This window comes from Octopus sinensis, linkage group LG13 (genome assembly GCF_006345805.1).
Source record: "Octopus sinensis linkage group LG13, ASM634580v1, whole genome shotgun sequence".
Lineage (NCBI taxonomy): Eukaryota > Metazoa > Mollusca > Cephalopoda > Octopoda > Octopodidae > Octopus > Octopus sinensis.
This window is the reverse complement of record NC_043009.1, coordinates 4,697,190-4,714,689: the sequence shown is the minus strand read 5'-3', so window position 1 is coordinate 4,714,689 and position 17,500 is coordinate 4,697,190.

Below are 17,500 nucleotides of genomic sequence, written 5' to 3'. Positions count from 1 at the left end.
ATTTTCTCGTGTGCAAAGCTTTCATAAAGCGAACTTAATTAGAAGTACATATGCTTCAGTTTATTTTCTTTCCGTTTATTTTGTTTTTCATTTTGTAACATTTTTGGTATAAGTGTCTGTATATTAGTGTTGTTGTTGTTGTTGTTGCTGCTGTTGTTGTTGTTTGGCAGTGTGTCTGTATACGTTTTGTCAGTGTAGGTTTGCTTCCACAAAGAATATGAAGTGAAATTTCATATGCAAATGGGGTCTATTAGTTGGCCCCAGACTAATAACACATACAAACATGGAAACACACACATACATAAATACATACGTATATGTACACACACACACATATATATATATATATATATATATGCGTGTATATATATTTATATATATATATGTGTATATATATTTGCATATATGTGTATATATATTTATATATATATGTGTATGTGTATATATATATATATATATGTATATATATATACATGTGTGTGTATATATAATTATATATATGTGCATATATATATCTACGTATATGTGTATATATATTTATATATACGTGTATATATATATATATGTGTGTGTGTATGTGTAGGTAGGTAGGTAGGTAGGTAGGTAAGCAGGCAGGTACGTTGGCAATAATACACATGCGTATGTGTGTCTGTGTCTGTATAAACATATATATGGATGTATATGTATATGGTGGCAATTTTGACACATTGTTTGAATGTTTTACAAACAATGCCGGTGTAAAATAAGCATTAATTATAACACATCGTTCAGAGCTGTGCGTTGCTTGTTTGCCTTAAAATGTGTTGAGCTTAAAAACTAAATGCAACAAGTACCACCACGCTTTCTCATCAACAAGTCTAGCTTCAAGTTTTTTTTTGTTTTTACAATACTTTGTTTATTGTTATATATGTGCATAGACATATATGTGTGTATATATATACATGCATACATATATATATATATATATTATATATATATATATATATATATATATATACATACATACATACATATATATATATACATATATACGTACATATATATACATATATATATATACACCTATATACACACACATATATATGTATGTATATATATATAAACATGTGTGCGTGTGTGTTGGTTAATTTAGAAAAATAAACGAACTTCAAGAGCTCAATTATTTTGTTCCTTGTTTTTGTTGTTACCGTTGAGTAAATTTTCTTTGTTTTTTTCTTGTTCTATCATGTTTTTACTTTCTTTTTACATTTTGTGTTTTTTTTTCGTGAGACTATTTTGACATATTTAAAAAAATATTACGCCTTGTTTTATGCCTTTTTTAACGTTCATTTCTATCTGTTTATGTTCACGTTTTATTTTGTTTAGTTATATTTTCTTCCGTTCAAGGTTGAATAAGCTATGCACATATTAACTTATTTAAGTTGTTCTGTATGGAAGAGTTAGTGTGTTTTAGTGACCCATTCTGCGCTTTTTGGCTCGAAGGCATACTTAACCTTACTAATGACCCGACTCCCACTCTTAACTAGACTCATCCTAGCGTGTACTGATTAACTAACTACTACACTGCCTTATACAGAACCCCCACATAGGCCGCTTCAGTAGTTGCTGGTGCCGAGTTTAACAATTGTCGTTTCCTTTAACAAAAATTACTATGCTATTCGGTTCGGCACTAAATCATCAGCATCATCATGATTAAGTTCTTGTTTGGAGAGTATATAATTTTGGCACCAGGAAGTTCAATGAAACAATATATATCCCCTTCTGTATAAGTGTGTGTACGTGTGTGTGTGTGTGTGTCTGTGTGTGTGTGTGTCTGTGTGTGTGTGTGTGAGTGTGCGTGTGTGTGAGTGTGTGTGCAAGTCTATATACTTTTATTCTTTTATTTATTTCAGTTATTTGACTGTGGCCATGCGGGAGCACTGCCTTTAGACGAGCAAATCGACACCAGGATTTATTCGTTGAATGTCTAGTACTTATTCTTATTTTTTTATTGCCCACAAGGAGCTAAACACAGATGGGACAAACAAAGACAGACAAACGGATTAAGTCGATTACATCGACTCCAGTGTGTAACTGGTACTTAATTTATCGACCCCAGAAGGTTGAAGGGTAAAGTCAACCTCGGCGGAATTTGAACTCAGAACGTAACAGCAGACGAAATACCTATTTCTTTACTACCCACAAGGGGCTAAACACAGAGAGGACTAATAAGGACAGACAAACGGATTAAGTCGATTATATCGAGACCAGTGCGTAACTGGTACTTAATTTATCGACTCCGAAAGGGTGAAAGGCAAAGTCGACCTCGGCGGAATTTGAACTCGGAACGTAACGGCAGACGAAATACGGCTACGCATTTTGCCCGGCGTGCTAACGTTTTTGCCAGCTCACCGCCTTCTTTTTCTTCTCCTTTACTACCCACAAGGGGCTAAACATAGAGGGGACAAACAAGTTCAGACAAACAGATTAAGTCGATTACATCAACCGCCAGTGCGTAACTGGTACTTAATTTATCGACCCCGAAATGATGAAAGGTAAAGTCGACCTTGACGGAATTTGAACTCAGAACGCAGCGGCGGACGAAATACCACAAGGCATTTCGCCCGGCGTGCTAACGTTTCTGCCAGCTCGCCGTCTTATTCTTTCGATGTCTTTTGCCGAACCGTTCAGTTACGGGGACATACCAGCATCGGTTGACAAGCAATGTTGGGGAGACAATATCAAGTAAGCGCTCAAAAATGCTGTGAATAATATCCTGCGAGTCGGATGTGAAATCCTCAAGAAACATTCATTCCCTAATGATTCCCTATGTAAAACGATAAGGAAAGGAGTGGTATACCTCAGCAAATACTTGGAAAAGAAAGATTCTGCGTGCCACAAAATAATGTGATGCGTAGGTATGATTCCCCTAAACACGAGGCGGATGATATTCTTAAATTGAAGTGTAGCTTCTCCTGGCCTCATGAACATTACATCATGGCAAACCCTGAAGTTTATACTTTTGCAATGCAGAAGCAGTAGAAAGCTACGAAATATTTAATGAACAAACGAGAAAATAAAACCCTTAAACTCCCAAGATACAGCCGTAAATATCGATTATATTTACGTTAAGCTGTTGTACTTGCTAAAACAATGCACTATGTTATTCACAGAAAAGACTGTCCTGGAATAAATATAAACAACACACCTGTTACTGAAAACATATATGCATTGAAAAACAAAGAATATTGATGGAACATCAGCATAAAAAATCCTACAAATTGCAAACAGAAAAGAAAAAAATTAATTTATAGTCGTGGATATTAAATACCCTGAAGAGTGGGAAAGCATAATCTAAATCAGGAAGAAAGTAAATATTTATGGATAACTGCTTGGAAATCTAATGCTTTTCTACTCTGGCTGCAATTTCAAATGTATCCCATTAATTATTGGTGCACTTGATTATGTTAGTAAATGTTTAAGTGACCTGCTAAAAACGCTATTTACAAATTTAATCTGGAAATGGAACTGCAAAAATAAACTAGACATTTCTTATGTTCATCATGAAACAGTAACAATTATAATTGTTGTGGATCTTTTCGGTTTGAACGGCAGTTTTTCTAGCGGTGTCATATGAAATTGTCACCCATAATTATGACCCTAAAATCGATCTATTGCATTTCAATCTCTTTTAGGGTTAGGGTTAGTTAGGGTTAGAGGTGGGGGAAGGGTATCTTTTTTTCTTCACAAATGTAAATAAACCCGATCTGTTTCTTAAACGAGGGACATATTCATACGGCACAGAGTGTTTTTTAACTCAATAGACGTCACTGATTGGTTGAAATTGCAGAAATTGAAGAAAAAAAAGAACAAATATCTTATAAACTATAGAATTTTCTCAATAAAGCCAAGAGAAAAAGATGTTTTATGAACACATTCTACCAGTATACGAGGTTTAAATGTTTTTAGTTACCTAGAAATTATGTTAAAAACTGCCGTTCAAACCGAAAAAATCCATGGTTGTTTCCAAAATCGCAGTGTTGGTACTTTGCTTCTATGCTAAAAACTAATATTCTTGCTTCTCAGAAAAATTCGAACAAAGAGTAAAAAGAAAGAAGAAAAAGAACATAGATACTCACACATACATACGTCCATACGTACATAAATATATACATAGAAATGTGTGTGTGTGAATACTTGTAGTATTCAATCCGGCCCTTTGCACTCTGAGGTCAAATATCGGCGAGTTGAACTTGACGTGGTCCGCTTTCAGTGTCAGGAAAGGAAATACCACAAAGGAAGTACGACACCTGTACTTAGGTAATTTTTTCCCTTTCTCACATTCGTTCTCCATAAAGATGGAGAACGAATGTAAGAAATTACTGTTGACAAAGAAGTTTCGTGAGCTCCAATACATCTTACGAAACAAACTGAGGACGCAAATATATGTATATGTGTGCATATATATGTATTGATGTTTTCCTTCTACTATAAAATGCCTATGATTTATGGTTACCTCAATCGGATCTATTCCATTTGACGGACAGATTTTTTTTTGATTTTTTTAACTAAACACTTTGAAACTACGGAGACTGGTAGAATGTGTCACATAGAACAGGGTTTACTCTTCACGTTTTTGACAGTTTGATATTTTAGAAGCTATTTCATGTTAAAATTGTCGTATTTGGGTAATTTTAACCAATCAATGACGTTTATTCAGCTGAAGAAAATTACTGCTGCTGTTTGCGAACAACAACTTCCGGGTCCATACCAACGAAGGAGCCTCTACCTACTCGCTCGACACGCTAAAAATAGCAGCCAAAGTATCTATTCCCCTAACTAAATCACACGTAGTTATTTCGAAAACATAAAATGTTTTCGAAATAACTACGAATTGGATTTAAATAAAAATTCATATTACGTAATGTCCAAGAATATCCCTAAAAAGATGGTTTGCTGAAGGCTGGAATGTATTTCATGATAGGATTGCTGTATTAGGGTTGATTTGAGGCTAAATAACAACAAAATTATTACTGAGACAGACCAACGACGTTGCCTGTATGTGATTTAGGTAGGGGATACTTTGGCTGCTATTTTAGCGTGTCGAGCAACCAGGTAGAGGCTCTTTCATTGGTATGGACCTGGAAGTTGTTGTTCGCAAACAGCAGCAGTAATTTTCTTCAGCTGAATACACATCATTGATTAGTTCAAATTACCCAAAATCGAACAATTTTAACACGAAATAACTTCTAAAATACAAAATTTTGTCAAAAACGTTAAGAGTAAACGCTGTTCTATGTGACACATTCTACTAGTATCCGTAGTTTCAAAGTGTTTAGTTTTTAAAAGAAATTAATTATAAAATCTGTCCGTCGAATTGAATAGATCCCCTCAATCATGTGTAAATGTACGCACCCATTCACATTTGGGCGTCTGTTGACTGTTAATGCTTTTCATTCTGAAACGTGTCAGAAACAAACACCCTCCACACGAAGCAGGCTTCGTAGAATTGCCGATTTAGTCACCGGACCGATTATGAGACAAGTTTACTGGGTTACACATCATCATTTGTACCTAGATTGACCTTCCTTATACAAGGAAGTGAGGTGTCTGGCAGAACATAAGCTTTGTGGCATACGAGTTATTTGGTAGAGGAACAAAGCAGATCAGATTTAGTCTGCACATAACTTCAAAATTACGTGGCTTCTTTCTCTCCTGTTTCTCCTCCTCGTAGTCTGAGTGGTAAAGAATTGTTCAAAGATCCTAAAGGTATCCGTTTTGGTGAACCTCGGTCGGATGTCGACCACGAGGCCATATATAAATTTATTATACATGGTATAATTTGTACATTTGCACACATTTATGATGCGTTGGATTAACTGTACTCTGTTGAACTTAATATAGTAAATATTTCCTTCAGACCAATTAATATGTCGAAGCCGACTGGCTGAATTTGAACTCGATCATCAACCGACGAAATTCACTACGACTCAACGCTTTACTATGTGCCACACATACAGATCTGATAATAACATCACAATAGATCTTATTAAGATAACAACAGTAATGATCCCATCTACTGTAGATACAAGACCTGACATTTGAAGGGAGGATGATAATCTGATACCGCTACCTCCAGTGCGCAACTGGTACTCATTTTACCGACCAGAAACGCCGAAAGGCAAAGTCAACCTTATCGGGATTTGAACTGAGAACCAAAAGAAGCGTGAAATGCTAAGTATTTTGCTCGGCGTGTTAACGCTTCTGCCAGCTTGCTGTTTAGTAATAATAATAATACTTCTGAATATTAAAGACACGTGGCCTGAAATTTCAAAGGGGGCGAATAGTCGATTACATCGAATCCATTGCTTGACTGAGACTTATTCAATCGACCACGATAGGATGAAAGGCTAAGTTGAAATCGACGAATTCGAACTCAGAACGTAAAGGTGAACGAAATTCCGCTTGAATAATGATAATGAAGTTTTCAAATATAGATATAAGGCCAGTAATTTTTAGGAATTAGAAGTTAGTTTTATGATTATGTATTTTAAGATATAAGTTTGAATGTTTTCGAAATAACTACAGATTGGATTTAAATAAAATTTCATATTACCTAATTAAGAGGATTAATAATGTTCGGTGATTAATTATCATTACTCGTGTTCATGAACAACCTGCAAGAAATAAATCAATTCTATAAATGCTTCTTTAGCACAGAGTAGCAAAGAAACTTGCTAATTGTTTGTGCTACTAAACGAAAACCATTTCGTTCTTTTTCTTCTCTCTTTTCTTCATTCTAAGTTATTTATATCATTTATAATTAAAACAAAATAAGTAAATCTATTTCTGCTCGTCGATTCACATAAATGCCTACATCTATGAATATTTGTATTATATGTGTCTATGCCACCACTTAATGGTTTCTCTATAGTCACCTCCCTTGAAATTTTTATGCCGGTCTTTACAGTCGTATGACATACTTGTTCTCTCATCCCCACCATAATTCTTTAGCATTTCTTTCCTTCCTCCACATCACACACCTGGCTTTTCTGAAGCTTACAAAACCTCTCACTTTCTCTTTCACTTCCTCTCCCTCTCTCAACAACACACTGCCCACCCAATCTCCCAATGTGAATTTTTCGGCCATACAGTCACCACCAATCCAAGTAACATTGCTAAAGTTTTCTTTTCACGCCTATCTACCCTTCTTTTCGTTTCCTTACTGTCAGACGAAAAGTAAGAACCAAATGCTTAACCTCTACAAATCTCAAACTTATTACTTTCACCCTTGCTGTGAAATTCTCTATGGACAGACTATGACCAAGGTAGTTCACTACCAGTTTATTAGGATTCCATATGTTATCCTAATACAGCAATATGCGTCACTTGTTTGCATTGTATTGACTAATACTCTAACTTTGGTACATGTCTTTATAGGAGAATTTTTTTTTTTTTCTATTTCTTCTCTTGGAAATACGAAAGGTCATGCAGTTATCGATTTCTTAAATGCCAGAGAAACAAGCACTTCAGGAATCGATCATTTTATATGACCATTAGATTTGAAAGAATTCTGCAATTCCACCATTGTAGATTCGAAAAAGAAAAAAAAAACAAACAAATTGTACCTATAATGAATAGGAAATAAAGTGCTGTGATTGCAACGTTTATAAGAATTTGCAGACTTTAAGTTCTATCTTAGATATTAGTCCCACTGTTTATGGAGTTGTTGTTGTTGTTGTTGTTCAGCCCGAGGTCAGTTCTAATCGAGGAGAACTATGTTTAGTCATGACTAATGTGTCTTCTTTATTCAGATATAATATCCAATGCGTTCTTCTATTTTTAAGATGTAGTGTGTGATTTTGCAGACAATTTCTATGCTGCTGCTAACAGAGGTCGAGCAAACACATAGAGACCCCACCCACCCAACTTAGCTGAACTGCCGTTGAAATAAAATTATTAGATTTAAGTAGCCAATAACTTGTTATTGTTCACTTTCCAGTGGAATTATTAAATATTTTGATGAGTTTTAAACACCTAGATTTAAAAACAAAATGTTCGAAACCAAATGGATCAACGACTATTATCAAAGTTTAATTATTCACAATTAATTAAAGTTCTTAATCTCTATATTAGTATTGTATACTTGACTGAAGACCATATATTCTGATTTGATTGTTCTCTGTTCCCATTCTTGATGACATAGCTTAATTTACTTTCTAGACACTTCTTTAATTACAATTAAGCTTTAAAACGAACAATCTAAAAACATAGGATAATTTCTGTTGAAACCTGAAGTAATATACGTGACGGGCTTCTTTCAGTTTCCGTCTACCAAACCCACCCACAAGGCTTTGGTCGACCCGAGGCTATTGTAGAATACACTTGCCCAAGATGCCACGCAATTAAGAAGGGAAACGTTTCGATACTTTGAAATCAATCTAAATTGCAACATGGCCATTGTTTATCTTTCAGAAATATCTGAATACTATTTAGAAATGATTGCTTGAGAAAATATTTTCCCCACACACTATACTTTATGTGGTTATGAATAAAATATATATTGTAGAGTAATTATTTCATTAGTTAGATAAATATAACAACAGGTACATGGCGGATTTCTCTCACTAAGCATTCCATCGTTCGTTCAACTGAACTAATTCCACCTGAACTGACTATTCTTATGAGGAATCAGCGACAGACAATTTTGCCAAAATAATTTGCGTCAAAACAGCACATTTTGAATTAGTTACACAATCCACTCAAATGGTTTTACAAGGGTCCTGTGTTCTAATTTTACTTACAAGCAGCGCTGGATTAACTATTAAGCAAAACAAGCACGTCCTCAGGGCATGAAGCGAAAGGTGTTGGGGGAGCACCACAGAAATGGTAAATGGCTTACGGTAGAAAAGAAAATAAATCTAAACTTGCTAAAATAATATTCAAAGTGGTTTATATGATCGGAAATATAATTTCGAAGAGTTGGTGCTCTCACAGACAACATGGCCGAAGTATGGGATTTATTCATGAGTGGTTAGGTATTATTTACCACTCACTTTTATACGTTGTTCAATTGTGTTTTCGTGTGGTGTTTATTTCTCGACAGCTTTACAATGATTACACACAATTTATAGAATGAACCCATCTCTATCGTAGAAGTCATCTTGCCCGGGGTACCGCGCAGTAGGACTGAACCTGGAACTAGGTGTTTGCAAAGCATGTTTCTTAACCACGCACACGCCTATCTTTTACTTTTTGCTTGTTTTTCTACAGCCATAATGGGGCACCGCCTTCACGGGGTTTAGTCGAACAAATCGACCTCAGAACTTATTTTCGTAAAGCCTAGTACTTATTCTATCGGTGTTTTTAACCGAAACGCTAGGTTACGGGGACGTAAACACGCCAACACCGATTGTCAAGCGGGGGGGGGCACAGACGTAAAGACATACACACATATACATGATAGGCTTCTTCCAGCTTCCGTCTACCAAACCCACCCACGAGGCTATTGTAGAATACAATTGCCCAAGATGCCACGCAATGAGACTGAACCTGGAACCATGTGGTTGGAAAGCAAGCTCCTTACCACATTCTCACGGCAGAATTCGAACCGAGAACTCAATTTGGTATGAATATAATTTGCAGTCACTTTGTTGAACGCCATTGTTGTATTTCTAAGCAAATACACTCCTTCAAATAATGTAAATAATGATGTATGTTTGGCTGTGTGTACTCTATGTATAGAACTGTGAGTATGCATAGAGATACATTTACTTGTGTGTATACCACAACGCTATGATTATGTATATGAGAATGTGTAACTGCATGTATGCGCATATATGAGTGTAGCATTTTGTTGTTCGTTAGAACGGATATCACAACGAATAGAAGGAAAATATTTTCTATTTAGAAATACTTATATATTTTTTCCAGCTTCATCTCGTGAAAATAAAATATATCTACAATCTTAAAAAGGAACAGTGGGGAAATAAGTGTCACTGAAGCAAAACAAATATTTTGTTAAAGCCTTCCTTTTGTTGACATTGACGAAATTACATTGATAAGAACAGATAGAGTCTTGTTGAAACATATTCTTCTGGCCAATGTAGCTTCCTAGCTTTATCTTCTGTTGTCTTAACATATTGAAAGCAATTTATGGTTTCTTAAATAAGAGAAAAGTAATCATATCATTTTCGGAATGATTTATTTTTTTAAAAAGCCTACTTCAGAAACTAAAATATAAATTTTCACGAGGAGTTAATAAGTTGGCTTATATATTTTATTGAAGAATGACGGGTTTTTTTTCTGGTTAGTATTTCAATATAAATGTGACGAGAGAAAGAGAGGGAAAGAGAGACGAATTTAATATATTTGAAAATGGAAAGGAATAACGTAAATCTAGATTACGTTTATTGTGTACATAAAAGACATTCCACTCACTGCATTTTAAAATAATTTTGTTTTCCCCGCTTACATAATATCAATTCTCGAGTATAAGAAGTGAATATTAATTTCAGTTTAAAGCATGAAAGAAAAATATATTTATCAAACGAATGAAACTTCAACATATTGAAAAAGAAAATCATAGGGTTTATACGTAGGTAACAAAAATTTATACCCCAACTTTTATTTATTCATCTTTTTCTATTTCTGTTTTTTTTTTTTTCATTTAAGCTAATATTGATTTCAATTTCCCATCTACAAAATATTTATGTTGATTTCATTCGGGCAATATTATTTAATATAATCCTACTTCAACTCGCAATATATAAATTCTCACTTGTTTATTATATTCGATTCTAACATCAGACTGAAAACCATAAATTTTGGAACGAAGAAACTAATCGATTAAAACGACGTCAGTTCTTGACTAGTGCATTATTTTATCGATACTAGGAAGACGGAAAGCAAACTTGATTTCGCTGGAGTTTGAACCCAGTATATATTATGCCGTTAATATGTTGCAAGGCATTTTGTCCGCCGCTCCAGCCATTAACAAACCCGAACAGTCTTTCTTGCATATTGTGAGACAAAAATTATATGCAAGTATAAAAAATATTTTTAAAATGCGCCCTTTTCAAGCCTAGCCAGGCTCATAGGCTCGGCTTCCCGGTTTCTATGGCGCATGTGCTCCCTATCTGGACAGGACGCCAGTCCATCGCAGCGTTACTCATTTTTGCCAGCTGAGTAGACTGGAGCAACGTGAAATGAAGAACACGACGCTTCACTCGGTCCAGGAATCGAAACCACAATCTTACGATCATGGTGCTGACACCCTAAACACTAAGCCACGCGCCTCCACATATGCAAGTATATTAATCCGAAATACACACATACATACATGCATACATATATATATTTCAATATGTTACCACGTGTGTACCGTTGGCGATTTTCTTTCTCCGTCTTCCCTTTCTTGGATCTTTCCTTTTTCTATGTTTCTGACGAAGAGCTCCGCTCGAAACGTTAAATCCGCCCTCTTTCTTTCCTTTCCTGAGCGTCCGATAACACTATACTTGTTCCACGTCCTCGCGTTGTTGTGTTTGGATTAACTACATATATATACATGCATATATACACGTAAGAACACTCTCACTGGATTCCAAATTAGTTTCGTGGGTGTAGGATATGTCCATCTTACATGATGATCTGTCTCTGATCTGTTGTAAAATACATGTAGCTCAAACTGATATGCTGATTACTGTTTTCGAATCTGTTTTCGATTTCTTCCGACCACTTGAATATTTTTCAATTCTCAATGGATAGTATTCAAATTTTCCTCACAAATGTAGCTTTGCATGTTGATGGCAAATATAGCATTCATCAGGCATACAGAGGTGGGGTGGTGAAAAGTTCCTATCAATTTTAAGAGGATATAAAACAACTTAGTTAGAAATCTATTTACAGGGTTGTTACCTACAGTACTTGTTAAACAGTGACTTATTCACATTCTCACTTTCTTCTTCTTCATCTCTCACTCTCTCTCTCTCTCTCTCTCTCTCTCTCTCTCTCACTCTCTCTCTCTCTCTCTCTCTCACTCACACACACACACACACACATTTTTTCGCGTTATGACTTAAAAACAATTGTAGGGACCTGCTCACACTGACGCTTGCTTTTCGGAAACAGTGGACGGTGTTGGCAAAGGACATACTACCATACTACCATAGGCGCGGGAGTGGCCGTGTGGTAAGTAGCTTGCTAACCAACCACATGATTCCGGGTTCAGTCCCACGGCGTGGCATCTTGGGCAAGTGTCTTCTGCTATAGATCCGGGCCGACCAATGCCTTGTGAGTGGATTTGGTAGACGGAAACTGAAAGAAGCCTGTCGTATATATGTATATGTATATATGTGTGTGAGTTTGTGTGTCTGTCCCCCTAGCATTGCTTGACACCCGATGCTGGTGTGTTTACGTCCCCGTCACTTAGCGGTTCGGCAAAAGAGACCGATAGAATAAGTACTGGGCTTACAAAGAATAAGTCCCGGGTTCGATTTGTTCGACTAAAGGCGGTGCTCCAGCATGGCCGCAGTCAAATGACTGAAACAAGTAAAAGAGTAACGAGTAAAGAGTCTAATGTTGCACGTTAAAAACCCTAAAAATCCATAGAAATATGGGGCCCGACTATACTGAGTTAGTATTGTTACTCAAAACGTAGTAATTGCCCAGAATAATTTCCACGTGTGGTGCATGCAACCTTCAGTAAATCTATCCTCTCGTTTTTTTTGTTTTTTTTTATCAAGATTAGGGGAGGTTGTTTCAGAAAATATATATTGCCATTAAAGTTTTGTCTTTTTTAAAGTTCATTTAATTAATTAATCATGGTTGGAAGTTCATCAAATAAACTTTAGACTCTCCAGCTATTATTTTCATTATAATTTCATCGATACATTTATTAAAACAAATTGACAGGCGCAGGCGCAGCTGTGTGATAAGAAGCTTGCTTCTTAATCACATGGGATTCGGCGTTCAGTCCTACAGCGTGGCATCCTGGACAAGTATCTTTTTCTAAAGCCTCGAGTCGAATAAAGCTTTGAGAATGAATTTGATAGACAGAAACTGAAAGACGTTTCAACATTTACCCTCCTAGTTTCGTATTACTATGCCTTCAGTTTCCTTTCTGTCTTTCACCAAATGACGTCTCTGCTCCGAGGAATCCCTGTATATTCTGTGGACTAATGAGAAGATCATTAATAGAATTTTTGAAAGACTCTCAAGATGCCTCCACGCAAGTAAATGTATTTTCGCATAACTCAGTGAGAATGCATTTTGGGTAACTGTTAACATCATTTACTTTAAGGTATGGATGAATTAAATTTACTTTTAACCTCCCCATTCTTACCAACACCAAGTAGATACTTAACTCGTTTTGTGATCGTGATTGCATCAAACCTCACGTGTGCGTATGCTCACATTTTCGTGGATGCGTGTTTGAGCGAGTGTACTCGCGCCATGCAGCTTGCTCGAGGGCGTTTATACATCCATATTTGTTAACAGTTATTTTTTATACTTTTCTCGCTGTATTGCGTGTTTGTTTCTCTTTTTTCCATCTGCGATTTTACTGTTCCTCTTCCATATAAATGAAGATATTTACTCCGTCTGATTGGTTTTCTTTCTACAACACGAGAAGTTACATTGCAGAATTGTTATTTTAATGAGCTGTGTCAATTTATCACCTGATGAGATACATCTGCACCGCTTGATACTCCTGACCCAATATTTGGGTGTCCCATCCGTGAGGGATCAATGCTAGATGTGTCGAAACAATTGTCTTGATTAATGATAAATTCTCGTATATTCCATCTTCCGTATTTCATTTAGCATATACATAACGATCACTGTAATAGGGACCCGTGCCCGTAACGTAGCGGTTCGGCAAAAGAAGACGGTAGAATAAGTATTAGGCCTACAAAAAATAAGACCTGGGATCAGTTTGTTCGACTAAAGGCAGTGCTCCAACATGGCCGCAGTCATATGGCTGAAGCAAGTAAAATAAAAATAAAAAGACATGTTGAAGGCTGCGACAGTGAGGCAACATCCTAACTTTAGCCACGCTATTCTCGATCGCCGCGAGATGTACTTGAGTCTTTGGATTCCCCGGGTTCTTGTGTGTGACTCTGTAACAATTTATTGTGCCATATATACACAAAGAACAAAGTATAAAGTGACATATTCTCATTGTCTCAGATGCTCAGAACATGCCAATATAATTTCGCTGTCAACTTGAGATGAAATGAATCTCCCCGGCGCGAATATATATTGATAGGCATGGCCTCACATTAACGATTTTCCGCATCAAACTAAGCAAAATGATAACTGGATTACTTATTGCCAAATATTTGGACCGTTCTTTGTTACTTGTGCAACCTGGTATTATATCCAGGGAGCTACTGTATGCACAGATTTTGAGATAGTAAATAGATGTGCCGCCCAAATCAAATTGGTTTTATCATACCTTTAGAACATCTATTACCACCAGAGAAAAACGCATAGTAAGATACTTAGGGTTTATGGTGCTCTGGTGCCCTCAGCTGAAAATTCAGTGGTTAAAGAAGATTAAAGAAGCAAATGATTTCAACACTCATTTTTCAAGGAGTTTCAAAGAGATAAAGACGGTTAAGCCTGTTACATAAGTACAATAAAGACGGATGTTTCCAATAATTGTTCGTAGGGCACGAAATTGAAAAAAATAATACAAATTTCACAGTTCTTTGCTACGCAACCCTAATCAAGAGTATTAAACCAGAGATTGGTGTTCTACAATTTAATGAAATTCATCAACTATACGCGACAATATATCAAGGGGTATTAAGGTGCAATGCTTTGTTCTAATGCAGCCTCATAGTCAGAATAGAGTTACCTGCTTCTGGTAGGAGCAATGATGTATCAGCAGGTATGAGTATTTGTGGTACCTTTTTTGTCTCACTTTCGTGAAGTTTTCTCAACATTCAACAACATGCTGTTCACTTAAAAGGTTTCATATACTATGCAATGCCCACGGGACGCAAAATTTACTTGATTTTATAAGCTGTGCAAGTATGAACCATTGCAAAGGCGTTGCTGTATTGTCAAATTCTGTCCATCTTGATATAGCTTTAAAAGATTGAAAACAAACTAAACAATGTCTCTCACATGAAAGTTACCCTGACATAGGTTTTTTTTTGCACTGTAATTGAAAGGGAGCATGCTGTACATCCTAATCACATTGAACACGTGTGCTTCTGCAACTATTTCTTAAACAGCATGGTTATAATATGATAGAAAGTCCCTCAGAAATTATGCTGGTCATCTGTTTCGTCTTACATAATTTCGAAGTTTTGTAAGCTTTGATATTAGAATCTATACCTTGTAATGAGTGCACAGAATGAAATGGTGATATTTGTCGTACGTAAACTCTTTCGGGAGGAATGCAGGTGTAATCCACGTTATTTCAGATTCATAATTATATTCTTAACAATATTGCTTCACTGCTAAACGGAATAATGAATATGGAAACCATTGCATGAAAATTTCTATTTTCAACCTGGCCTTTATGTCTCATCTCCAAACCACCTGCTGATGAATATTTGGTATTCCTTTCATTGAATGTGATGTTTGTTAATGGCAAATGATCTTTGGGTTCCACATGAGAATTCCTAAACCAAAAGTAGAAGTGGCAAACCGTCTTTTATGGCTTTGTACACAGAAGCACTATTTTTCTTCTACGAAAATAAAAGAGCAGGATAGAATTCTTTTTCAAAGAAGTGCTTTTTCATAGACATTAACTAAGAATCGTGATGAGTTTTTACCTTTTCGATGATAGCCTTAAGCAAATACGAAAATTTCGTAGATTTCTGAGTGTTTAAATTTGCAGTTTCACTAGATATTCGAATGTTATATAATGGACTTCTGCTAATTGTGTAGGCTCTGAATGATCTTTTCCGTTATGTATGTTGGTTTAAGTGACAACAAAACATCACATCTATGAATCATCGCCCTGACGGGCCCAAACTATGTTTTTAAGAGAGGAAGTTTGTAAAATATTCTACAAAATAGTAATTGTAGCAGCAATTGTAATAAGGAAACAATTCCGATAATGGCAAATATTTGGTCGGAATAATTAGAAAAATTATCATACATACAACTATTCTAACTAAAAATTGAAACCTTCTCCCTTATTAATAACACTACGAGTTTTATAAAACCAGATTTACTGTAGATGTACTCTCACAGTCACGTAGTACTGAGAATTGCTCAATGCAGTAATGTGCTCTTAACATAGCTAACCTTTCGACTGTTTTTAAACTTTTTCATTCGAAATTCCTGGTAACTTCACCAAGCTATACACTCCATCCGACTTCTGTCCCTTGTATCATCGCCCTCTAAAAAGCACTCTCTTTGTATAATCTGAAACAACTTTTGTCTTACCACCTCTTTCTCTCTCTTCTTTTCTACTCTCTCATTCCTCTCAATTCTTATGAGCCCCAGTGTTCAGTTTTGTCACCCATACTCTTTCTTTTATACAACAACGACTTAACTTGCAGTTACCTCTAAAACACTATTCCTGCACCGTTGATACCACCGCTCACCCCTCACTTTCTACAGAGTACGCAAAAGTCCTCTGTATTTAATCTAGATATCCTACAACAAATTTACATTTATTCAATGAACGGAATCGTCAAAAGTTTCCGCGGTGGAGTCATTCCAATCTTGACTCTTTTAACCCGGAAATGAAATAATCAGTATAAATATCAAGAAAAGATTACCTAACATCACGTCCATCTTGCTCACCTCTTAAACGCAAATAACTCGTGTACAAGACTTACGGTCGCTTCAAATGCTAGATATTAACATTGCTTTGGATATCTCATTGTGGACAGTCATCTTAATTAAAGTAAATACTGCTTTGCAATGATTGGTCTTGATATTCAGAGTCAGAAAACACCTCAGCCCAAAATAACTGCCCAGTAGTTTAAGAAGTTTATAGGATTAGCTCACTTCTCCAAAACATACAAAAGACCCTGCACAAGCTCGTAATCTGTGAAGTCGGCGGAATATTCGAAAATCTAAACAAACTACTGTACCTACTCCTTTCTGGGGGAAACTGAATGAACAAAAACTGCTTAGCAGCCCGTTCGGTGGTCTGTACTTGTAATTCGAAACGTACAGCCTCGTTACACACTGTGTCACGGTTATTCTGCCCGACAACTATGGTAAGGGCACATGTACCTACGAAACGCACAACCAGCAATTCAGAACAGATAATCCATTTGATCAAATGACTGAATCTTCATCGTCTTCCCAGATGATTCTGGATCACTGCGCAAAGTTTGGGTGAAATTCTGTGAGAAATCGCGACAGTATTTCAAGACAAACAATGACACATGCACATGCAGAAATTAAGATACTGATTCTGCTGATAATCTTCATTTCTTGCCTTTATACATAGATATTTTAAGGTTCAAGCCCTAAAGCATATCTCTGTCTGAGAAATATTATATTTCAGTATAATCTGGTTAAACACTAGCTGAATAGCATTTTT